The sequence below is a fragment of the Sturnus vulgaris genome, chromosome 3 (assembly GCF_052056855.1).
Source record: "Sturnus vulgaris isolate bStuVul1 chromosome 3, bStuVul1.hap1, whole genome shotgun sequence".
Classification (NCBI taxonomy): domain Eukaryota; kingdom Metazoa; phylum Chordata; class Aves; order Passeriformes; family Sturnidae; genus Sturnus; species Sturnus vulgaris.
This window is the reverse complement of record NC_142245.1, coordinates 67,596,386-67,623,347: the sequence shown is the minus strand read 5'-3', so window position 1 is coordinate 67,623,347 and position 26,962 is coordinate 67,596,386. Positions and strand designations below refer to the sequence as shown.

At 36.4% G+C, this 26,962-nt stretch overlaps 2 long non-coding RNA genes across 4 annotated transcripts; one reads left to right on the top strand and one right to left on the bottom strand.

The window, feature by feature from the left end:
* Nucleotides 1-397: 397 nt before the first annotated feature.
* LOC148224393 (uncharacterized) lies at nucleotides 398-10,980 on the bottom strand. 2 transcript variants are annotated; one of them, XR_015802515.1, is made up of 3 exons: nucleotides 10,746-10,980; nucleotides 5,054-5,171; nucleotides 398-3,969 (listed from the first exon to the last, which is right to left on the bottom strand). It is a non-coding gene; the product is annotated as an uncharacterized LOC148224393 (long non-coding RNA). The 2 variants fall into 2 exon arrangements; XR_015802514.1 differs by having other exon boundaries at nucleotides 398-5,171.
* A 7,681-nt stretch (nucleotides 10,981-18,661) lies between these two features.
* On the top strand, nucleotides 18,662-25,499 carry LOC148224392 (uncharacterized). 2 transcript variants are annotated; one of them, XR_015802880.1, is made up of 4 exons: nucleotides 18,662-18,784; nucleotides 18,890-18,985; nucleotides 22,704-22,897; nucleotides 24,374-25,499. It is a non-coding gene; the product is annotated as an uncharacterized LOC148224392 (long non-coding RNA). The 2 variants fall into 2 exon arrangements; XR_015802879.1 differs by having other exon boundaries at nucleotides 18,728-18,985.
* The last annotated feature ends 1,463 nt before the right edge of the window (nucleotides 25,500-26,962 follow it).

The following is a 26,962-nucleotide window of genomic DNA, read 5'->3' as shown; positions in this document are numbered from 1 at the left end:
AACATTTATCATACAACAGCCTCTCCATGAGTAACACACACAGAGAAAACTTGGACTATTTCTTCACGATCACGAGTTACTTACTGCTAATTTATCCTAACTAACTGATTAATTAGCTCTTGATCTCCAAAACAAAAATTGGTTCAGTTACTTCTGGTATCTCAAGTTCCCAAATTCAGTTCAGAGTTGTTGTCAAAAGCCAAGAATACGTAGTTGGAATGAGGTGAATAGCACTTCACCTTTGAGATGGTAAACAATAACTTTGTTGTCATGTCTGAGTTCCTGAAGTTAGACGTGATAACCCATATTTACTCTTGCCAGGGACTGTCAGAAGTTCTGGGATTTTAGAAGTTATGATTAATTAGTTCTTATGCAAAAATGTTTCATACAAGGAATCTAAATGACTGGATGATGGTTTTATTATTTGTTTGAATGGATTTCAGAACACCCTCAAATCTTATACCATAACCATAGTTAATTTAGATTCCAAAATCATATTTGAACATGTCTGTAAGGATACTTAGGATAGTTTGCATTTTTTTTTTCACAATCCATTAAAACTCACAATAGACATTTTCTCATTTAAGATAATTTTTCCTCTTTCACAGCTACTGCTAAAGAATTTTTTTTATTATATGGCTTTTTTTCAAAAAATATACAAATCAAGTAATATCTAACATATATCATCCTTGGAATAACAGGTGTACAATGGATCTGTGTGAAGCCATTGGATCTAGTAGAATCACACTGATTTGCAAAATTAAACAATAATTTACAAGTCCACCTAATCTTAACAAGTAACTGATGAAAAATACAAGGAGGTTTAGAAAAAGCCCACTGAGTACATGGCATCACATAGCACATAGCAACAGATCTGATGTGGCAAATGTCACTGACAGAACTACCAGGTAAAGAGGACAGAAACTATGTCTGTAAATCAGAAATAAATTTAAAAGAAATAGTATTTATTTTTTTCTTTTTTTTATAATTTCACAGCAAATATTTCAATTAGTACTAAGGAAAAAAATCTAAAAATAGCAGCCTGTTATTTTTTTATACCAGAAAAGATATGTAATTCCCCTAATAAAATATGGTCTGAAATAGTACTCCAGATAGGTTATATAGTTTTTAGCCTGCTACTGATATTAAATGTAATATATTTTACCCTTTGCCATGATTCTATAACTTATTTACCACTATTCAACATACATGTCTGACAGGAACAGTCCATGAGATGGGTTAAATTGTCAGTCTCTGTTGAGAATCTGGCCTGTCTCTTTCTGGTTTTGTCTTTTACTGATTGTCTCTCTAGATATATCTTTTCTCACGTTCCCCTCGGGCTTCTTTCGATCTCCTTAAGATTTTTTTCTTTCTCTTCCCTCCATGAGCTTTGTTTCAAGTGTTCCAACAATCTGTTGACTGATTCCTGCAGTTCTTAAGCATTCATCATGTTCTAAGAAGCAGCTTTGGTTGACTTCACCAAGGGCAGCATAATTTTGCCTGCGGTTATTCACTTTTCCTTACATCTCGTTTCCATTTCATTTCATTGACTCATTTGATTCAATTTTTTTTCTGCTCTGGCCTGGCTTCCTTCATTCCTACAACACTTAGCTGCTGTCTTTATCCTTTGTTCATCTTTCTGTCTCTCTTCTTTCTACTGACAGAGTAACAGAAGAGTAATGAAATAGGAAGCAGACTTTTGTTTGGGTAGGACTCCTAAAAGACTGAGACAAATACTGTCTGGGCTTAGGAAAGAATGAAGAGTCATAGAGAAATTTCTTTCTATGAAATTTCATGCTTCCTATCTTTAAAAGCAGTTAAGCCATTAAAATGCTCAATAAAATGTTCAGTGTTCTTGGTTTTTTTAAGATCTTTTTAATTCTTATGCTTGTTTTGGCTCACTATCTTTTATTACAAGCAGGGAGTTACATCGCTATTCTCTTTAACCACTTAGATTTCATTTCATTCAGTATATTGTAGTTCATACTCATCTAAAAATCTCTCTAAATTTAATACAGATTTTAATATTAGGAAATTAAATTTAAGGATGGTAAATAATTTTTTAAAAACCCACAAACTTCTTTTTCTGAGCAAATATTCATTTAGCTATTTTATGATCTGATAAATTTATCTGAAGTTTATGTAAGTCAGAAAACTGTCAGAAATTTATTTTATTTAAAATACACGTGAATTAATTCAGATAAAACCAAAGAACCAGATCAAGGTACAGTTGCAGGGCTCAGTCTCAGCTGGCTTTGATGCTTCCCTGGACACAGCTCCAGGCTCCCTGTCCCATCCTATTCTGGTGCTGCAAATCTGCAGGTGGAGCAGGAGCCATCCTCCTGGGGCCACCAGATCCCAGCCTTGACCATGGTGGGAGTCTCCATTTTCCAACTTGATAAGCACAGACTGTGTTCTTCTCCTTCACCGTGGCTGGGGGTTCAGACTCTTTATGTGGCAGGGGCTCAGAGGAGATCCATCAGATCCATCAGATCCATCGGCTCTTTCTCCTTATCTCTGATGCTGCACAGTGTGCTGACCTCCTCCCACAGTTGCTGTACCCGGTGGCAGAGATCCCTCACCAGCAGTACTCAGTCACACAAATCTGCTAGGAAGGTAAATTAGATAGCAGCAGCTGAGGCAAACCAGGAAATGCTACATCTTTTCTCAGGAATGAGTAAAAAAACTTGCCTTGAATTCTCCTCTCCTCTATAAAGACTCATTAATTACTCACAGGATGTGCTCTGGAATATCCTGTCTCTGTGAGTGCGTTTTAATTTCTCCATTTCTATGCAAAAAAGTCTACAAATGGCAACAATATGTGAAACCAAGAGCATGATTAGTAGTTCATACTTTAAAATAGGAGACAGTGAGTACAAAAATAGAATTCTACACGATTGCAATGAGATAATATGCATGCTGTATTTATAAATAACGAATTGAATACATAGTGAAATAATCCTTATAAAAGTCCAATTCATGATGTGTTCTATGAAAGAGGCAAACTAGGAAAAGGTGAGAGTAGGAATCTCTTCTCTTTGCCTTCCTGTGAAGAGGCTGTCTTGACGTCAGTTCTGTATTTTCCTTTCACTTGAAGTGACTACCCAAATCTTCCACCATCTGCTCATGGCCAGCCCTCGAACTGGCAAAAAGCAGATGCTTTCCTAGAACTAAACCATAAAATGCCAAATGCCATATGAGACATAAAGCTCCTTTTTAGAAAAATGCAATGTTATAAACCAAGCAAAGTAACACAATAAATAGATAAATAAATGAATAAATAAATAAACTACTCTGCAATAAATTAACTCTTAATACCATTAAAATAATGAACAATAAGGTCAAAGGAAAGGAAACGAGATTTTAAATTAGTATTTTCACTGTGGTGATGGAACTACTGCTGAGACCCCTAATCCATTCATGCTGACAGACCCATTATCTGCAATTATTCTTTATTCAAGTGTAAACCACCATTATGCATGGAGCTGTTGCTACTGCAATAAAATTTTTTAAAAGCCGTGTACTATAAGTAGCAGCTGACTTCACCAAACTGCAGGGGCCTAATGTGAAAAAATATCCGTCCGTTTTCAATCATAACTTGAGTCATATTGTGTCCTTTTGAGTAAATGAAAATAAAATATTTAAAGTCTCTTCTTGAATCTCAAACTTGTATCAGGGCTTAGGGTCAAAGTTTATTTACCTGTATCATCTGTATTTATGTATCTATTAATGTGTCTTCTGAAATGTGTGGCCTCATGTGAGACTCATTTTTGAAAAGCAGAAAACAAAGATGGGTGCTGTGTTCTGTAGTAGACACAATGCTTTTAAGAGTTTTCTTTTGAGAAGAGCTGGTCCTTTCAGCTTCTATCTTCCTCAAATAATTTCAGGTTATTCCACAGAAAAAAAGTAGCACTTCTTCAAATTTTCATTAATCTTATTCTTTTTCAGTCTTGACCCTAAAAAGGTTATCTAAAAATAGAGGGAAATCAAGAAGAATATTTTGCAAACTTAGGAGAAATTGAAGAAATTTGCTTTCTTGCTTTCAAAGAAATCATTAGCTCAAGTATCTAGAGCTATTGCCAGGAACTAGAAAATATATGAAATTAAAAATAAGAGAAAAAAAAAATATTGTTAAAAAAAAAAAAAAGAAAGAGAAAAAAAAGCCTTTGCTACACCATTGTACAAGATGTATTCTAACTTCTGGTTATACCAGAAAAAATTATTTATCTAGATTGGAAAAATTAATAAGCTTGTCTCAGCTTTCTCATTTCTGACTTCATTCCTGTGAAACAAATAACAGTAAGAAAATTAAGTATGTAGAGAATATAGAAGTGTAGAATTGTTACCAGGACTAAATAGTTATAGAAATAATTATTGAAAATTAATAAAAGACATATGTGCTTGAAGGTGTAAAGTAGACATAGAAAGAGAAATGTAAAAGATGTCAGAAAAAACTCTCATACATAGCTGATACAGTTTTTGATTTCATGATGAGTGTTCTGCCCTCTATTAAAATCTCTCACAGTATCATTATTGCATTTCTAAATCTGAGCCCAAATCCTCTAATAACCTATTAGATATAGACTTCCTTCCTGATACCAGAGAGGTCCTATCTGAGCACAACTAGCTCATATCATGGCCATTGTGCAAAGACATATTGCATCAAAATTAATATATGGGTAAAAGGATTATAAGCAACACTGGAAAAGTAATAAACTGAAGAAACAGCACTCCCTTTTCAAAATTCAAGCTTTATAACAAAAAGTTCTTAACTATACAATCCTAAGACATAGCCTTTGTCTGATTTTTATCTCATTGAGTCTGCTTGAACAGTAAGGATGCCAAGAGTGAGACCATCTCCTCATCTCAGTTTGTTTTGCCCAGTGGTAGCATCCACAGCAAAGACACGTTTCAGTCACAGAAAGGCACCAAGGCACCTCTGTAAGGAAGGTGGCAGCCACACATGTGCATACAGAGCTTGTCCCTTGGGTAGATATGGTGGAAAAATGATGTGGGCTTTGTGCAAATGGTGTCTCTGAAGATCTTGACTTACACACGTTGAGAAGTCTGGTCTGATCAGCTTAGTCATATTTCCACCTGCTCAGCAGAAACCCCATCCAAGTGTGCAAGGCACTCAATTTCCTGTGTCACATCCAAATACAATGGAGTCACTAAAGATTTTCAATAAAAGAAGAACAATTTAGCAAACAAAGCAATATACTTTTTTCTAATTATATTTTAAAAAACACCTGAGGTTTTGTGGAACTGGTTCTGAAATGCTCTGTTTTGAACTGAAGCTAATCATGGAAGATTTCAACCTTGATTTAAATCTAAGTTTAGCGGAGTTAAAGTAAAGTAAATATACGAGTTTGCACTGTAAAGCATCAGGCACCCTGGACAGGCTGAATCTGCATTTCCTCTGGCAAAAACATACTAAGAGACCAGATGGAAAAAAACAAGGGGACTTAGGTATCTTCCTATTTTTACACTTCTCAGACCTTCTTTTCTTGAATACATGGCCCTTAGCATGACAGAGGTATTAGGAATTTAATATACATCTTAAAATTATTAATGTCTCCTAGTTAATTTTCTTCATCACACAAGAGTAATGGACAGTGGAAATAGGCAGGCTATTCTTATGGCATTCAGTACGATGGCTTTAAAATACCTACAAACACTCTGTTAAGCATAATTTCTGCTTAATTGGTGTGGGTCTGAGTCTATCACACCCATCTCCCAAGCACCTTTGCTGCTGAGCAAATTTCTTGGACAGTCTTCTCACTGAAAAAAAGAAAAGCCATTGCTATAGTAGCCACGCTGACATGAGATATCATTTGAACTGCACTTATAGAGGAGGTGCAGTTTGAATTCTCCGGTTTCGTTTTTTCTTACTTTTTCATGTGATAAAAGAATTTCTGGGTGTGTTAAATGTAAACCGCTCAATAAAGGAATTTGAAATTCAATTCCCGTGGGGATAATATGATATGATTTCACAATTCTTTAAGCAATGTGTAAAAGGTCAAACAAGCATGAAACTTGTAAAGGTATAACATCAGAAATAGGAATAATGGCCAAATGTAAAAGCAGTAAAAAGATATAAAAGATGGGTAATTTATACAATAGATGTAATATCTGTTAGATTTACTGAGTAATTTATACATGCAGTTCTGTGAAAATCCAGAATAATCATTCCATGAACTAAAAAAATTCTTAGGACTTTTGCATTCTGTGCCTTGCATCTTTCCCTTCCTGTACCGAATTGGGCAATACAGAAATATACTTGTGCACTGAAGAGTTATACTGTGGAAATACAATACAAAATTTCAGAATATTCATTTCTTACAGGATTTTTTTCTGGTAAAAGTGCTGCACCCTGTCACTTGTGGGACCCATGATCGAGTTTTGGGCCCTACAAGGTGTGGCTTCACCCAAGAAGTGCTGGGAGACATTCCAGTGAGAACCTGATGAAGTCATCAAAGTAGTATTTGTAACACACATAATGTAGAATAAACAGATCAAAACTAAGGCAATGACAGGTTTGATGACAAATAATTATGTAGCTTTCATATTTATTTTTCTTAAGAGTCTTTTCTCTCTCCCATCATCTCTTTCATTCACTGTCACCACTTGGCTATTTCCCTATCAATCAAAACCTCTGTATTGGCTTTGGTTTAGTGGTTTTCTTTTTTTTTTTTTTTTTCTTGTACTTTGGTTTGGTCTTCCATCCCAAGAAATAGTCATGTTAATCCATGCCATCTGCTGTTAGATTTGTCTCAAATATATTGTAGGAAAGAAAAGAACCAGAAATTCATATTTCAAAGACTTAATATTTTTGAGATTTTATTCTTATGGTGTAATCTGGGAATATTATGTTCTTAGGGAGCTGATTGCTCAGTATAGTAATTTATTACTTGTACAGGTATGATTTATGGTACTTTCTTCTATCCACTGCACTTTTATTACCGGTCATTCTCAAACAACAGCTTTTTCAAAGTGCTTTAAAGAAGCAGGCTGTTTTCTGAAACACATTCAGCTGCAGAAGTTAGACAATCAAAGCTGGGCAAGATACTTTCCAAATTTACCAACATTGCAACATTGCATATGCAATTCCAAAGCAAGTTAGAGGTTACCGCAGATGACACCAGCATTAAAAGGGGTGTGATTAGTCAATGAAAAGAGGTGAGTGAGCTGAGTGATGCCCTAGGTGATGTTTTGGTGCACAGTTAGAAAAATTTAGTATCTGGCCTTTCCTGTGCAAAGGTTTAATTCCAGGCTCTGGAAGCCTTTAGGCACAGCTCTCCCAGCAGCCACTGCTACACTCCCAGATTCTGCTGGGGCTGCCGAACTTCACCTTTGCCTTCAGCTGTTTTTCAACTCATTCATGTGCCCTGCTGTAGCACAAAGCTCTGGAAGAGCACCAGCATGCTCTAAACATTCTTCTAATTTCTTCTTCAACCCATCTACTGGGCTATTTGGAGTTTCCACAGCCTCTGCTGCTGTATCAGGGGAGTGGGCCTAGGGTGAGCAATTTTCCCTCTTTCTCTGCAAGGGGACAAAACTGCTGAAATTTAACTTCTTTCCATCTCAATGGCACGGACTGTCTGACAGCAAGACAAAAGGGGGTTACTGCCTGCCAGTAACCAAAAAGAGCTGTTCCTAAACAGCGGAAAAAAGTTTATTTTCCAAACATGGAAAAGCAACATGAAAAATGTTTCTTTTCCAAACATTGCAGATAGAAAGAGAAAACTATTTCAAAACTATCACTGTGATAACTCGGGGGATTACTCTGATAATAACCATTCTGATAATCTTCATACATTGGTTGCTCATCCAACTTACCATAAATACACATTTTGTCTATGTAGCTTATAGAGAGGTGACTAAAAGCCCGGGGGGCGTATTTTAAACTTTTTTTCATTCCTTTTTCCCCCATAGGGAATGAGGAAGCCCTACAGGTAACTTCTTTTTGAACAAATAGGAGCAGATACATAAAGTCAACTCACTGAGAGAAAATACTCTCCTCTTAGAAAATATGGAAATCCTACTACATCTTTTTAAACAGCTCACCCTGGAACATCCTCTCTTTTATGAGAGTACTATCTCACAAGCATTTACTTTCTGAAATTCTCTATTAACCTGGCTCGCTCTCCCTTGCTGCAACTCATGCAGCAATTGCTATCTAATACTGAATAATATTTCTAGTTATACATTTTCTCATTTGGAGTTATGTTCTGCTATAATCCATGTTAGTTTCTGCAAGACACTACTGTACTAAATTGCAGCTGTGACACAGTCCCTTTCTTGCTACATGAAGGTCAAGAACAGACTCATTTGTTTTTTTCTAAATGACTCTACCTAATTGCTCTTCCTTTCCTCATTGATTCTGAGGGGTTTCCAATTACATCCTCTTATTATAGATAAATGCAGGGGGTGACAGAGCCCAGCTTTGCAGGTATCCTCTGGATTAGTTGGTCCTCATCAGTCTACCTGGGACATAGTTTCCTGTGGTATAGTTCAGATTCATTGGCCCATATTTAGATAAAGAGAAGAGATCCTTACAAGTCAGTTTCTTATGCTTGCTAATTCCTTTCACCTTTTTTAAAACTGTCCTTGGAACAGGAAGAATGGATGGCAGAGAGGCAAAAGTGCTATTTCTTAGATGATCATTGAAAATCTAGTGAAACAATGAGAGTAAAAACATGGATCAAGGCTCTGGTCTCAAAAATTTTATAATATTTTAAACAAAACACATTTCAGACTATATAATCGTATAGGTTTTTCTAATAAATAGAAACAAATCTAATTTACAGCAAGCTAGCAGATCAGGGATTGAGTTTTTGAGGCATTTTTTTCAATAATCTCCTTGCAAATTCATTTACTTTTCTGATGAGACAGACCATGAAGTTGACACTCAGGATTGCAGTAAATAATGGATACTCACTGCAGAATCTTGGATTAGGGAAAAGTCTGCAGTAAAGCTCCCAAGTAGTGTGGATATCAGATTCTCAACAACAGTGGTTTTGCCTTCAGATCCTTCTGTATTGCACCACCCAGTTAACTAATCCAGTCACAGATTTTTTTTGTGCTGCAGTCTAATAACACAGTTAACCTTAACTGTTAAAAACAGAAGAACTACCTGAACAAAGCTCTCTGTATTGTTTCCATCATGCTTTAAAATGTACATATCAGCATCTGACAAGAAAAACAGAAGAACTAAAATGGTGGAGCTAGAAAGTAAGAAATTGCAATGTAGTTCCACCTTTATGGTCCAGGCAGTTGTTTCTCCTTGTGCAGAGATCCGTAAGAGTATTTGTGAAATAAAATGAGATCTAAAATGTCTAATAGTTTGTGTGAATGGGAAAGTAACCTTATCTCAACCTTTACAAGTATAGGAGACCAGAGGACAAAATGGAACATTTGAACACACACAGGACTGTGTTGTAAGGAAAGAGTAAATACTAACAAGCATTTTATATCTTTCATGAACTATATCCAGTCCAAAATCAAAACACTTGCAGTGCCTTAATTTTAAAATGTCATGTTATTTTCTAGATCAGTACTGCTCATTTGCATTTGACAGAAACACAGGAAAGAAAAATTGAAAACATAGATGTACAAGAAAGGTGGTTGGTGGTCCTTTTTCAGCTGAAAAGTGAATTTAAGTTTCTACAACAATCAACTGTTCAATCAAGTGAAACCTCTTTCATGTGGTAAAATCCTTATAAATGCAAATCCTAATCATAAAATCAGGCAGTAGGAGTGACTGTCCCACAGGGAATTTTAAATACAGCTTTTAATAAATGCTATATCCAAATTGCTAAAACCATAAGTCATTATAGTGTCCCCACTGGTCTGACTAAAATAAATGGTCAACATCATGAATATTTCAACAGAGATTTATTTCTAAATCTTGCTCACTTTCTCTCTCCAGAGACTGACAAACAACACAACAAACAATTTTAGTGCAGAAATATTTTTGTGATTAAATAAAACAGTAAAATCTAAGGATTTGTAGCTGCTCTAAAGTAAAGGCGGAATTTCTTAAGGCTAAAGGATTAATACAAAAGCCCCAAAGATGAAGTCATACAAGGATTTGAAAAGGAGAGGACTGCCATTTTCACTCCCTGGTACTGAGACCAGGTTTGTGCATGCCTGGTCCAACCTCTAGGTATTATCTTTTGCCTATTCTTACAACTGATCTATTGACATGTTTTAAAAGCTGTGAAAACTATTTGAAAACTTTCTTATGGGTGAAGACCCACAGAGTGTTTTCATCTTGAAGGGATTCCCTTCAAGCTATAAAAGGATATTTCTGTGATAGATTGGCTCAAATGCCTTGAAACTAGAAACCACCACAAGGTAAACAGTGAAATTATATAATTATTATAATATAGAACTAATCTGTATTTTTTTAAAATTTGTTGCACTCATTTTAAAATAAATCTACTTAAAGCTATTTCTTTTTATATGAAGTCCTGTTTATTTTTCTTTAAATAGCAGTTTAGGAGTGCACCTAGAACTTCATGTGCCTATGAAGTAGACAGACTTTACAGCATGAAGATCAATTGCCCTGATGCCAGCCCTTCTTTTCAGCCCAACAGAGGCATTGCCTTTGATAACCCTTGCCTACCAGGTTTGTGTCACTGTACATTTCTTGTTTATTATTTGCCTCTTTACTTATTATGCCCTGTACAATTAATTTCTTTTCCTCGACTAGATAATCATAGGGAATCAGATGAACTCACCTTCCGCATACCTTTACAGGAACCTCAGCGACTCATTCCCAGGGTAACAGAGCTCAGCAGAATATTCTCCCCCAGGTTTCCTCTTTTTCTTTGGTTATGCAGAGCTCTGATCACGGTAAAGCCTCCTTGGATAATTTTGATATTTGACCCTTGAGACCAGTAATGACTACTGCACCAAAAGACACAGGGCATGATCCTTTAGGCATGCTCACCAATTTTCCTATCTCCTCTTTCTACTCCCTGCTGCTCTCTGATTGTTCTGCCTGCAATTAGAAACCTGCCACATAAAAAGGCTGAGCATACACCACTGAAACCTGGCAAGAAGCTCTCACAGTGGGGTCTGGACAGGGAAAGATTTTTCAATTCATCAGCAAAGACAATAGGATCACTAGTTAACAACATAATTACTGTTATGAGTAAAAGAAAATTATCACAATTTTTTACTTTTAATTTACATGTTTGAATAATTATACTAGATTTTAAAATTGGCTGTTATGCAACAGAGCCTAAGAAGATTAGTGTAGTTATCTAAAGAAGCTTGCAGATCCCGTTTTTTTCAGCTTTTCAACAAGGATAAATTTCAACTGTTTATAAGTGGTGGCACTCATTCCTCTTGTGAAGTACCATTTCATTAATAAAGCCAGTATTTCAGGCTAGTATTTCATCAAGAAATTCTGAAGACAAAGCTCAGCTCTATCACAGCCATTACTGTTGCATTGGGCAACCCTCTGAAATGGCTTTTAATGAAATCTGTAGATGACACTACAGACTTTTAGGATTTCTCATAGCTGCCAATTTTCAAGGTTAAAGGAACCTCATTTTAATGTTAAGGGGGTTTGACAAAGGCTTAATTTTTATTCAGTGCTTCAATTTAAAACAGCAGTCCTCATTTATCACTAATTACAGATTATTCTCTTAATATTTTATGGCACTTAACAGAAGAATGATGCAGATACTGATTTTTTTTTTTTAAGTGTAGTTATATTCATCTGTCACATTGTACTTCCATACTGATTTTGTAAGCACTTTAAAAAGTCCAGCTTGGACATCATCTTTCTTTTCTGTCTTCTTTTGCACAACTGTTTTTTCTGTGTTTGTTTGCTTTTTCTGAAACTGAGCACATGCTTCAAGTTGTTGTCACAAAAGACAGACAAATTTCAAACCATATTCTACTTTGTTAGCACTATATGTCAAAACCATTTTAACTGCTGTTGTTATGCTATTAAAGTTATGCTATTAAATCTTAAAATTGTTACATACATTTTCTATTATCTTGTCCTGTTTTGCTCTCTTTTATGGGTTTTTTTCTGTTTATTTGGTTGGTTTGTGTGTGGGTTTTTTTGTATAATTTCTTGTTTCTCAAGTTAAAAAACATTTGAGAGAGATCAGGAGCCTTGCATATTGCCTTTAGTTTTCAGCTCATTGTCACAAAGGCTTCAAAGCTGCTGTTGAATATCTGGAACTGTAGATCTTGGCTGTCCTTGCAAAGTAACCTCTTGTTCTTTCAAAGTAACCTTTCAAAGTCATGATAGGACTTTGTCTGAAGCATCCTTCTAAATCCTCATCAAGATGTTTGATAGTTTCATTGGGGAACCCAATATTATGTCAATAAGCAGCACTTATATGTTATCAGGGTGTTAGAATTGCTAAGTCTAAAAGTCACAAAACCTTTAAAAAGCTCAGCATTCTCCAGATTTTTTTAGTGTGAGTTACAATAGACATAGCAACTGTTCTCTTCCTTTATGTTAAAGATTGCCAGATCCAGTAGCCTGACAGAAGTAAGGTTGCTACAGCTCCATATCCTCAGGCCAAGACAGTATTGAGGCTGAACATGTATTCCCGAGAGGCACTGACACACACATACAGGAATATACACAGGAGCGGCCAGCCTCACACAAAATGAAATACTCAGTGCTACCACAAACACAGACATCACCAATGGCTTCATCCCATTCCCCTCTCTGGTCAAAACCAGTGCAAAGCAAGTAGTTGGAAGCATCTACATTGTTTTTTCCACTGACACACACATGCAAACAGGTTTCTCCAGCAGCTATCCCAGACTCATGACCTTAACAGTAGCTGACCACCAGATCCCATGGTTTCTCCAGTATCCAGCATGGGCCTTCTGGACACTCCAGTAGCTGTAGCACAGACATTGCTTTCTACAGTATCTGGGCCAGATATGGAGCTGTTCTGGTATTTGGCTCCCAAACCTCTTACCTAACTCACAGGACAGCCTGTGTGATGCCTGCAAGTGGTCACATACTGTCTCTGGCACCCCACATTTCCTTGAATATGAATCCACACAGCATTCACAGCTCCTGATGCCTCTCCAGTGGCTGCACTCAGACCCCTTTACACAGACACACACACACAGTCATGCATGCAGAGACCCTCATCCAGGCAAACTGATAGAAATGGAGTTCAATGAGAAGCCAGGACCAACTGCAGGCACCAGGCATAGGGCATGGCTGTGTACACAGAAAAGTTTCTAACTATGTTGGCTGTATACACTAAACAACCCCTTGGCACATCCTTTTCCCTCTATTTTCCCTCATTTTTCCCTCAGTCAACTCTGATCCCTCCCTTCCTCAGCCTTTATAATCTGCCTAAAAATACCATAACTATTGTCCAATCCCCAAATGCTTTCCCCCTGATGAGCCTGTATGACCAGCAGTGACACACCCACACACACTCCTTTCCCCACTCTGTTGGTAATCTCAGGACAGCCTCTCCTAGTGGCTCACAATGGTGGGTGCCATTCCAGATTCATGGGGCTAATGTCCTCCTGGGATGCCCTGGAGGGCCAAGGCATGGGCTTGTGTCCCTGGCTGGGTTATTGAGGTTTCCCTGCTTGGCACTGTGCTGCTCCTTCCTGTCTGGAGAGACTGGATAAAGTGCCACCTATAGCTTCCTAAAAAGTAAGAAAAAATTGGGAAACTGTAGGGAAACAGCTCAATTTCAGTCGATGTGACCATGATGGTGCAAATAACTGGGAACTACAATACATGAAGGATAAGGAAGTGATCAGGAACAGTTGACATGGACGTATAAATGGGAAAATTTACTTAGCCTACTTGATGACCTTCAACAGTGATAGGAGGAGCTTGGTGGATTAGGAGAGAGCAGTGGTGCTTGTGTCTGTTTTAGTAAGGCTTACAACACTATTTCTCATAACATCCTCACAGACAAACTAATGAAAGTAATGAAATCTAGACGGTAGAGCAGGCTAGACGAGACTAATGTCTCAATGGTGGACAGTGGGGTCAGCTGGAAACTGAAGGGCTGGGCCCAGAAGGTGGTGATCAGAGGCAAAAGTGGTGGATACAAGTCTGTGTCTAGTGCTATTTAAACTCTTCATTAATGATTTGAATTGGACTCAATGATCTTGGAAGTCTTTTCCAACCTCAGTGATTCTATGATTTGGATTAAGGGGCATGTCACAATGACAGCAAACTTTCCTGTGTTGCAAAACCGGGAGGTGTGACTGCTATGCCACAGGATGGAAAACTGGGCAGACAGGAACCTCATGAAGTTAATCAAAGGAAAATACAAAGTGCAGAGCTGAGAAGCAACAATCCCATGCTCCGATACATATTTAGAGCTGCCCAGATGGGAAGCAACTCCACAGAAAAGGACCTTGGCATCCTGGTGGACACCAAGTCGAATGTGTGCCAACAGTAAAGCCTCATGTCAAATAAGGCCCAAATCACCTTGGGCTGTGTTGGGAAAAATGTTACCAGCAGGTCAAGGGAAGATATTCCTTTGTTTTTACTGAGCACTGGTGGGACCACACGGGAAGTGCTGAGTCCAGTCTGGACTTCCCCGTACAAGAAAGGCATGGACATACTAAAGTGAGTCCAGCAAAGATCCACAAAGATGATTAAGGGGCTGGAATGTCTCTTATAGGAGAGGCTGAGTGCAAAAGGAAATGGGCACAGACTCCATCTGCACACAAGAGAATACTTTTTGACTATGAGGGTAGTCAAATACTGAGACTGGTTTCTCAGAGGAATTATGGATTCTCTCACCATTGAGTTATTCAAAACCCAACTGGAAACCATCAAAGACAATCTTGTCTAGACAGCCCAACCTGAGCAGTGATCGAACTAGATCTCAAGTCCCCTTCAACCTCAATGATTCTGTGATTCTGTGGGATGAGTCTTTATTCACAAAATCTAACACTTTTAAATTAAAATGTCCAAGTTGTTAATGGATAAAAGTGCCACACATTTCAAAATTCCATTTTCCTTATCCAGGGAACACACCAGTAATTTTAAATATCATGATGCATTCACAATGGAGGCACATTTACAGTACTACTGAGATGCACCAAATTGGTGTATCTCAGACTTTCAGTCACTGCAAATTTTTCTTGGAATCTACATTATCTGTGTGGATTCAGAGTTATATATTTGTACAACTTTTACGAAAAGAATATATGGTTGCATTGAAGTGAAAAATAAGAAAGCGTGACAGATTATTTTGGAGAATTATAAATTTACCTGACATTTGTCCAGAATCACCAAATCAGGAAAGAAAAGAAAAGCAGACACACAAAGGATTGAAGAAGGGAAATGCTTACTTAGCTGCCTCATGCCAGTAACATCAAAAGAAACACTCCAAGTTACTACTTTTGATTAAAAATATCTGAAATTATTACAGCTTTCATTATAAAATTAGCTAATTTCAATTGATTTGTAAGGAAACTTTTTCTTTTGTAATCAGTCTGATTCAGTGTGAACTCTGTGCCATATTCTGCTTGGTGAAGTCAAGATGAATAGATGACCACAATATATTAGTAGAAATGCTTTAGCCTAATGGATGTATAATCCATGAACCAAATATCTTTGAGATATCATGATCTTAGAAGAGTTAGATATTAATGGCACCAAGGGAGCTATTATGATCTAGTTTGCTAAAAAGAGCATTCAGATTAATCAGATTCAGGGCCATTGTACTGTAGAGAGTGACTTATACTTGAGCTAATATGACAGTTGAACTCCCTTCACATAAAGTTGACTTGAAATGCTGTGGAGGTGTATTAAAGGAGACTTCAGATATAAAAGCACAGTGAGGATGGTTGCACACTTTGTATTTTTTAGTTAAAATCACATTTGACTGGAGGATAAAATCTGAATATGAGACATTATAATTCAATTACTATTTTGAATTCTTTTATTCCTTTACCTACTGCTTTAAGCCATGGTTTGGAAAGTATTTAATTTTTTTTCAGTGAGGCTATATTTTATAAAAAATGCTATAGTTTAAAAAAACATATAATGCATTTAATACCTGATTTGCAAACAGTCTAAGACATGCTTTTTATAAAACTCATTGCATTACATCAACAAAAGACTGATTTCTGGAAAAGGGTTATAAAACCCTGCAATTATAATCAGGTTAAGAATGATGTTCCCATTTAATTACAAATCTTCATTAGAGTCTTCTATGCTAAGTTCTCTTTAATATTAAGATTAAATAATGAGCTCCATAAAAGCTATCCAGTTTGCCTGACCTTTATATAACACTGTGTCAGATATCAGCGTACTGTAAAAGTGCCTTTTATGAGTCTGTTAGTTCAATCTATGTATCAACTGTATTTGAATTCTATTAATGCATCTGTTGCTGGAATGCAATCTAATAAAATAAAAGATGGGCATAGAATGGTAAGAAACCAACTTTCTAAGTCTTTTTAACCTAAGAAAGTATTCTAGGGGAAGGCCACTAAGTAAATTAGGGAATTTTCAGGCATATGGCTGTGCCTAGCCAGAGATGCTTGAATTTGACAGAAAGTATGGAGGTAATGCAGAGAGTATAATTATTCATCTATAACAATCCTCTTTATAATTAAAGGCTGTTTTTAATCTTCTTAAGTTCATTGGTTTAATTTTAAGATTCATAAATGTATACATTTTATGAAACCAAATAAGTTAATTTGGTAATTTGCCTACTGGATAAAAAAAGATAACTGAGTGTTTTATGAGCATTCAAAAAATAAGGGGGGGAAAAAGAAATGAGGGAAGTCATGCTCGAGTTGTGATGATTCTCACAACCTTTCAATGACAAAGTTTAGCTTGCAAAAATGAATTTTGAGGTCACAGGAAGGTAAATTCTGGCAACAACATTTAAAACAAGTTCAGATGAAATCTGCCTGAAAACAAAAGTATGCTTTTCCCCTGATAACTGTAATTATTAAAAAAAAAGTCAAATAAGCTTAGTTGGTTAGCACAGATTTGTTAGCTACAGCAGTATAAACTTGACATTAAAAGAATGAGATTCATGAAGCTGTATTGTAGAAAATCTTTTTCTTGTAATTTTTTTATTACAGAAGACTGAAAATGGCCCAAAACACAAACTGCCAAATAAAGACTTCTGAAGAAGCAAATGTCTTGCATTAGAAAACATACAAATATTTTTCCCATCCATTTAATATTGATTAAAAACCACTAAAATATGAAAAAATAAAGTTTTTTCATGATGACAGCCTTTGCCAGACCCTTACTTAGGCACAGAATATTCACTATAACTAAACCTTTTATTTCAAAGCATATTTGTGGTTGTAAAAGTTTAGTGCACTTTTAGCCTGTAGTTCTCAAGATTTATGGTCAGATTTTATGTCTTAGTAGAAGCATGATCTGGAAATCTGATCCTGCTATAAAATTCAGGGGAAAAAAGTGTAAATAGCTCTCTTACTTATCTGAATAGTGATCATGTTAATGAGTTAACTTCTGACATCTTTACTTACTTTTGAGTCAGTCCTATTACAAATTATTCTCTCCCATATTCCCTCGGTAGCAATTTTTCTTCATTAAAAAATATCAAATTTGTCTTGTACAATATTATACCCGGGCATGCATTATTTGACCTCTTCTGTTGACAATTGTGAGATTCCTTTCAGATCTTTTAATATCTTTATATCACTGAAACCTCTGGGACTGGTCAAACCAATAAAATACCTCAGTGTGGAATGTATGTCAAGCTGGAGATTCTGAGGGAATTCTGGGACTGGATGCTATTTTGAAGAATCAGCTGTTGAACATTAAGTTCAGCTTGAGACAAACCTGCCTCTGAAACTTGTTTTCATCTCCATAGAGTGCAGTCTGAAAAACGAGAGTAGGAGCCTATCTTCTAACATCTATCATTAGCTGACATGACTACTTGCTGCAAACGATGAACTGATTCTCTCCAACCCCTTTTCTCTTAAGCCGAGTGACATCTTCTCCACTGAAGGTGCTGACTCCAGTGGCTTTCAGCTAGCTCTCCCTGAATCCTCCACACCTATCTGGGTTCTGGCCAGGACAGGGTTAATTTTTGCAGCAGCCATAGAGGAGCATGGAGATTATTCTGTACCACATGAGGTCGTGTATTAACCTCTTCTCAAAAGGGAGGGGAAGCAGGGAGAGACACCCTCCATTCAGGTGACAATCTTCAAGCCATCTCTCTCCTTATGACAAGTGAAGATGACAATGAATAAGACCTCCTGTGAATCACAATATTAGCATAACATCTTATTAGTAGACTGAAAGTACAAAGAGATCCTTGAAACTCCAAAGGGGTCAGTATTCTCTGTGATTGAATTGATGAAGTAGGTGCCTTACCGTGACAAAAACGTGGGGTGAGCTTTGAGCACAAGATGAAGTAGATATCTAGATAATCTGGGAAAAGCTAAATGCTATAATGTTGAAACTCTTACATGTTTTCAAGATTGCAAATAAGATGCAACAGAGTCTTTATAATTAGTAATCACAGTAGCATCAGAATCAAGTACAAAATCTGAAGAATGACTATTTGTTTTAAAACAACCTTGCTTAATCATCCTGTGATCGCTCAAAGAATGATGAGACCTTTTAGAAAATCATTAGCAGTGCTGTCTTGGCCAGCACCTTAATTAGACTTTCTATGAACTTGGGAATTTCAGTAAAGGTGACATTTGCATCAGAGAATTTTCCCTTTTGTTTTTCAAGGTATGATCATTTAAGAGAATACAGATCATTTATGCTGGCATTAAGAGCTTTTCATTCTTCTCCAGGTTCCAGGTATCATTCATGCAAATTAATTCATACAGCTATTAAAAAGCCTATTAATCTCTTTAATATCCAAGAGCCTACTGACTTAATCATTTTTACCTATTGTTATGTTAGAAGGACTTGCCAGGTTTCTTGCTATTAACCTACAAATTTCGTGATTTCGTCAAGTTAAAGCCAGTTCTTCCAGTGAGAAAGGCAAGGGTGACACAGGTAAGTTAAATTATTTCCTTCTTAAGTATTGATCTTTATTTTAGGTCTACTTAAATTATGACACTCTTTTTTCCTTCTTGATGTACATGACATTTCTGTCACTGCAATTCTAATGTAAGATCTTCAGATAAAATGAAAAAAAGTTTACATAAAAACTTACATAAAAGTTTATTTTTAAAAAACAATTTCAGGTAATAGCATAGAATTGAAACAGATTTCCTTCTTCATGTTTAGATGAAAATAAATTATTTTGATGAGAACTATCAGGATGAAAATATTTTTAAAATATATATTATGCATAGACAACATCCAGAAAGAAAAAACAGACACAGAAAACATCAAAAAGGAAAATTTCAAAGATCTTTGTGATCGTAGATTTCTTCTCTGGCTTGGCTTTGTCTATTGCTTTAACACATATGTGAACAGCTCAGCTCCACTGAATAAGTTATCAGTGTCTCAGTAAACAAAATCTTATTTATTTAGTGCTTAAATACAGATTCAGGGATGTTTCTTTCGGCATAATATTTTCAAAATATTGGTTCAAGTAAAACATTGCTCTGTCATGGTAGGTGACTGGTTACATCCTCTGAGATATTTTGGAGACATTCTGATCATGAGTTCCTAATACTGATAAAGTTTTGTTTGGCACAGAGGAAAGGACTACCTGAAATACATAAATAAAGGAATAATGGGTCATACCTATATTAACAAGTGACATACTGCTTCAATATAACATAATAGGAGCTTGAAGTAGCTACCTTTATTGTCACAGGGAGACTCATTTAAAACCCCAACCCCTCCCTTTTTGTAGGTTTTGAGAGATGAAGATTGCGTCTCAAAATTGTCTATATGAAAAGTATAGAAAATAAAACTAATATAATGATAAACGTCCTGTCAGTGGCCCATAATGCAGCACACCTTTTTTGTCTTTAGCACTGACTGAACAAGGTTATTGAACCCATGTGATTTTCAGGAAGAGGTTCGTTCTATATATCTAGACATACCAGTTTAACACAGAAATTATGAGTGATTCATATAAGTACAGGACATCCCACTCAATTCAGATTTCAGAGAAGCATGGGAAGGACAAAGCCAAAATTTTTAATGAGGTTCACCCTAAAGTCCTGAAGTTATGGTATCTAAAACAGACTAAGAATTAATATTTAGGGGTTTATATTCCTTTCATAGATATGATATTCCCATGTGAATGGAGTGATGGCATTTTTTTCAGTTACATTAGCACCACTAACAGTACCAGGCAGACAACAGTGGAGAGTCAGCCTGCAAAAATAGAACCACAGGAAATTTTGCATCGATTAACTTCTTCTTTTCTCTTTTTATGCCTTGTTTTGTTTGGGTTTTGGGGGGGCCATTTTGGAGGGGGCATGAGTCTTTCATAGTTCCATTATTGCTGTGTTTGAAGGTTTATCCTCAAAATCTTCCTCCTTTCTTCTATTCTTTACCTACCCTGTCCCCTCCCAAGAGAGATAAACACACATCCTCAATCATTTGGCAGCTTGAAGAATGGAGATACAGGGGCACAGCAATTTGCCAAGGGTCAAATAAAATACCTGTGGTGGAGCAAAGAATCATATCCAGGTCTCCTTGGAGCCAGATTAATGAGATAAACATTGAACTAGACACACTCTCTACACATACTCTCTCTCTCTCCATTTTCCATAGAGAAGTTTCAAGCAACTTATTTTCAGTGCCAGAATAGTTCTAAAATGAAAATACAAAATCATTCAGCACCAGTCTCACTGGGATGCCTAATAATAATACAAATAAGACAAAATGGATACATTCACATATTTATATGTCTATACATATATATACACACATGTGTGCATACAGAATAAGAAAAAGAAGATGTTTATTCAAAGTAAAAATGTGTTAAATAGAGAGGTAACCACTGCTTTAGAGACATTAATGCAAATAAAAGTACACATAAAATAAGATTTAGCTCCATAACCTGAGGTCAAGAAATATTAAGAAATTCCATATATGTTGATTTAAATCTGTATGTAACTTGAAAAAGAATGCTTGGGTATTGGGTGTTTTTTGTGTTTTTATTGACTAATGAATTCATTTATTCATGTGAGTGAAATCTCTCCAAATCCAATAGCATAAAAAATGAATTAGAATTCTAAAGTCGAGAATATATCAAGCTTTCAATAGGCAATTGTTTTCTCACCTTCCAACTACTATCCAAAGTTTTATGACATATGTGATGTAAGTGAATGTGGCAAGGAAAAACATTTTGATTTACAGTATTTCCAGTGCTGTTATCCTGTTCAGAATAACAAAAGGGATTGCTCAAAGACAAGGGGGAAAAAAAAGGCAATAAGTCAGAAAAGACAATAAAGAAATAGAGGCAAAATGGTAAAATTCTATATGGAGTAAAAGTCTTTCATGAAATGCTGCCAAAGCCACTAAAGCAAATGTTATGTCTGATTAAATAAATGGGTAATATTTTTTAAACTTCTTTTTCCAAATGAACCCTAACATTGCAGTTAGATCATGACCTAACTGAGTCCTCTAGGTTTCTCTAATCAAAGCCTAAAAAACTGAGTCCCTTGAAACTGATAAAAAGAAGATGGATTATTTCTTTGAGCTATAGATCTAGTTCAGGATCTTAAAAATAACAGCGATCCAGCCCACTGTTTTTGATTGTTTACTCTTGGTTATTTCTGCATATGTTGACACACACATTCTCATGTTTCATGACCCATTGAAATAGCTGTGCCGAGATACATATCCCTCTGAAAAAATTAGGGGCAAATGTTAACTTTTGGGTTGTCACTATGGCACTAACATTAAGCCCTTAAGACACACAGTGAAACAAAAGGAAAGTCGAACTTTCTCATCAGCTTTTTTCCTGGAACAATTCAAGAGAGAAAAATGTCACCACGGTTAATAGTATAGAGCCTCTGAGTGGCCTGAAGCAAAAGCACCTGTCAAAACTGCAACCACAAAAAGAAAGGGTCACCAGAAGGACAAATGCTGTATGTATATAGTCACACAACATTTCTCTGAAAATAAAGTTTGAATTTGCTTTATTTCCACTCTTATACAAACAAATCCAAGTTTGTTTTCTTTTATTTTTCTTTTTTTTTAAATAGGGAACTAAAGAATATTACAAAGGATATTAAGTCAGTGGGACTTGAAATGAAAATCACTACACAGTAGGCAAGCTATATTGCTGAATGCCCAGTTGCATTATTGAATTTGTGACTAAACTTGAGTTAAATCAGAGAAAATATGCTTGTTGAATTTTAAACTCTCATGGCAAGGAATTAGATTGTTTTCCTACATTTAAATGCCAGCCTACCTAATGGATTTACTGTCCTCTATCATGAAATTAGAAAGCGCAAAGAGGCAGTGTGCTTTCAGCAATAAGAAAAAAATACAGAACAAAAAAGCGTCCCCTTCATGAAAATTACAAATTCCACTTTGACTGGTTGTGAATAAAGCAATTTACTTAATGGAAAATTTTGGTTTATCATAGCACTAGAAAGAAACTACACAATTTTTGTTTCCTCCCCTCAGCCAGGACTCAGCACTCACTTGAACTGCATGAACAGCCCCATCCTATCCCCTCTCTGATTGATGACGATTAGTATGATATATACATCTATATCTAGAGAATGATGAAGAACTGAAAAGAGAAGCAATTGTGTCAACTAAGTATTTTTGTTGCTTTGTTTTTCTGTTCCAGGAAAATTTTTAAGATCTATTTGGTTGAAGTGGTGGGTCAGTCAGAATCCAACTGCTGTGACAATATCTTTGAAAGATATCACAGGACCTGAGTGGATAAGGACTGGTGTGAAGTTTCTTTGCCTCTGGGTTTCACAGACATAAATTGGAAACGTCTTCACAAGCACTTAGTCCAAACATTGATCTAGCTTTGAGGTATTGAAATATCACCTTCAGTTATTGTTCTAAAATAAATTTCTTTTATGGTAAATACTATTTCATGTAAAAGAAATCAATAACTACTTCAATACTAGATTAAAATAAAATAAAATAAAATAAAATGTAAGAAATTGTGTGACATAAGGGATTTATACATAAAACAAACTCTGATATACATAAAACAAACCTGCTGACCCTGTAAGCCAAACCTTTCTATAGCACTGAGCCTTGTGCCCATGACACAAAACCAAACTAGGTTGTCTCAGAATTTTTTTCTTGGAGTTTTTGTGCAACCTTAATGATAACAGGTTTTTTATGTAATAATATCTGATTACATTATATTCACAACGTGCAATTTCTTCTTTTCATCACATTCTTTTTTACCTAGCTGTACTAAATTATTATTCTTCCTTATAATAGGGGATAAAATAATTTCATTTTTGCATGGTGCAAAATCTCTGCACACTTTGAGATAGTCTTGTTACTAGAAAGTATTAAATGCTTTATTTTTATAATTAATCTTTTTCTTTCTTGTCGAACTTCCTTTTCACGTAGATGATGCATGGACTAAATTTCTATATCCAAATGTTGCCAAGCTGAAATAGCTGACTGTTTTCAGAGTCCAGTGTTTTAATCTGAAATTCCATCTGAGAATCTATTACTAGATTATTTAGTAGAAGGTATAAGAAAGAGCAAGGATTGATCCATAAGCTCAGTTCTGGTCTCTGGAAGTCAACAGAACTGTTCTCAGTCTCCAAATTTAAAAATACGCTGAAATTTTGTGTCAAAATCTAATTCATATATATGTATATTTAAATTTAAGCACACAGATATGTCTTTTCATGATTATTTGGTTGGTGGCTAGTACATAGCTGACCATCAAAATGGAAGGGGAAGAGCAAGCTGTAAGAAATAAAAATTACTTCTGCCAAAACTTCTTCATCTATATTATTTCAATCATAACATGGCAGGTTATTTGTATTACAAGCACTTTATGATATTAAAATTAATATATTTAGTTTCACAATTCATTTACCCTCAGTCATAGCATGATAAACTTCACCACTACTCAGATTAACAAATCAGTGCTAATAAGAACAGAGATCTCAATCTGTCTCATTGGTTTCAAACTCAACATCTGCAGGAGGTTACCACATTTGATTTAAGTACTTCCCAAAAGGGTGACAGACATAGGTTACATGACACCATGCAGTGGTTTAATGCTGGTTGGATGCCAGGCACCCACCAAAGCCTCTTTATCACTCCACTCCTCAGCTAGATGGGGAAGAATAAGTGTAACAAAGTGTTCATGAGTTGAGATTAGGGAGAGATCACTCATCAAATACTTTCACAGGCAAAACAGGCTAGAGTTAGTGATATTGACTGAATTTACTACTAACAAAATCAGACCAGGATAATGAGAAGTAAAATAAGACCTTAAAACATCTTCCCCCACCCCTCACTCTTTTCCAGCTCTACCTCCTACCCTAGAAGTGGAGGGAGACATGGAATGGGTGTTATAGTCATGTCATCAGTCATGGCTTCTTCCACTGCTCAAGGAGAGGAGTCCTTCATCTGCTCCAGTGTGGTCTCTGCAGGATCCCTGCATCCCTGTGGTGCTCCTTGGGCTGCGGGGGAACAACCTTCACTATGGTCTGCACCACGGGCAGCAGGGCAATCTCAGCTCTGGTGCCTGGAGCACCTCCTCCTCCTCCACTGACCTTGGTGTCTGCTGGGCTGCTCCTTCTTCTCACGTGTTCCCACCCTTCTCTTCTCCAGCCACAATTACAATTACACAGTAACATTTTTTCCTTCTTAAATCTGTTATCCCAGAGGTGTTGCCACCGTTTCTGATGGACACAGCCCTGGCCAGCAGCACATCCATCGTGGAGCCAGCTGGCATTGGGTCTGCTGGGCATGGAGGAAGCTTCCAGCAGCTTCTCACAGAAGCCACCCTTGTAACCCTCCTGCCACCAAAGTTTGGCCATGCAAACTCAATATGCATCACTCCTAAATACTCTGTAAATTGCAGATATGCTAATGCTATAACTAAGTAGTTGTGAAGATTTCGTTTCTTTAGAAACAATCTGACTAGGCAGCCCCTAGAGAAGAAATGTGAATAACCTAACAATAAAATTCACTGATTGCAGTGAATGTAAGAGGGATCATCAACCTCTACTGATCAAATGCACCAGACATTTTTGGCCATAGTTGTTACCTCCAGCACCAGAAAGCCTGTGATCTAATAATGTCCAATTATTGCATTTTGTCACATTTGACAATCACATTGTTCAGTTACTGGTGCCAGTTCCTATTGTTTTGTCTGGTCTCTGGCTTCAAAATAAGTTTAACTCTATTTTCTCTGTATTGCAGAGAAATTAAATACTTCAGTGCAAAGAAGACAGAGAAAGGAACACTTTGTAACAATCAGAAATCTCCTTGCTAAGGAAATATTTGTACATATGCTATGTACATAGGCTATATGCATCTGGAAGAATCCATGAATAACAGCAGATTCTAAATCAATCAAAAAAATGTCAGATCAAAAAAATAAATGAATGCAGTTTATTAACACCCCAAATAGAAGGCCGATGGAAACAATGGGTTTTCTCTTCCATGTGTAGATATAAAATCTGAAAGGATAGAGTCCAAATATTAAAGAGATTGCATAAAACATCACAGTCTAATAGTCCTCTGTTGATATTTGAGATCAAAGTACATGACGTATTTGCAACTGGGGGAAGTTCAGAAGGAAGACTCCTACCTCCACGTAGTGAGGCAATGATAAATGCATCCAGTGCTATTTCCAGTCTATTCCCACTTCTCTCCTGTCAGTAGGGGTCAAGAAAATATATTTTTAATTACAGCATATAGGCAGTTCCCATGCTTAGAATGTGCCAGACATGTTCTTTCAGAGTTATGGGTGAAAAAATTAGTTCAGTTCCTCTCAGTACAGAGGAGTAAGAGCCCTGACCTTTATTACTTCTTTTAAAATTGAACATCACAGATGGATGCACAATGACTAGATCCCCAGATGGCAGCTCCCTGGTATCTGTAAAACTGACCCCTTTCCTCTCTTGCCACTGTGATCACTGGTTGATTGAAAGTGGCCAAAAGCAACCACTTCAGAGCAAAGTGCTTTGTAGCAATTTACTTAAGAGTGTGTAGAATCCACGGAAAACCTGGTACAACATAGGCTATTTGTATCTTTCCCTCCTCCTAAAGCTCAGTCTTGCCTTGCATGTTCAGTAATTTCTATTCAGCCCACTTACTACCAACTTTCAGCTGAGACTGCTTTGCTACTTCTTCCAAACTCTCCCTTTCAGAAGCTCCTGTTATTCACTTCATTGTGCCTTCCCATCTACTGGGAACTTTCTGAAGCAAATGCTGATCTTCTCTGTATATCCAGCCTTGGCTAAGTAAAGGTGTAACTCTTCCCTGCACCTGGAAAATAGCATTTTCCAAGTTAACTTCTAGCTGTTATAGTCTGCCTGTACCTTGATTTCTCTTCTCATTATAATTTCATTTTCTGGTTTTTATCACTTTAACAATTCCCTTCTGAATCCAATCCTAGTAGGAAGGATAGTATTAAACATGCAAACTACCTTGCCATCTACAATAATTTAAAAAAAAATATCCTGATTTTAAAATTATTGTCTACATGTTTGTATCTAGATTGTTTCCCTTTCTGTGTAAGGAAGTCTTCCTTAAGAAGATCATTTATTATGGAATGATGCTATGGAATACAAGCTAAACAGCAAGCTAAAACTAAAACATATATGATTGCCCTTTTTCAGTTGTCAAGGACTGTTTATGTCCAGCAGGTCACACTGTCAACGAGCCTGATCCTAATTAGGAATAAGATGTTCTTCAGAGGTTGAATCAGTCTTATCTTATGGATTTTTCTTGAATTAATCTTTGTGTTATGGTTTCTCGTTTCTGTTTCAGAACTCAAGGGAACATTTTTTCTTGTTAGGTATTTTTTTTTCCTATGACAGCCTGCTGGGTTATCAGCAAGGCACTCTTCTATCGATTCTGATTCCTCTTTCAACTGTTTTCATT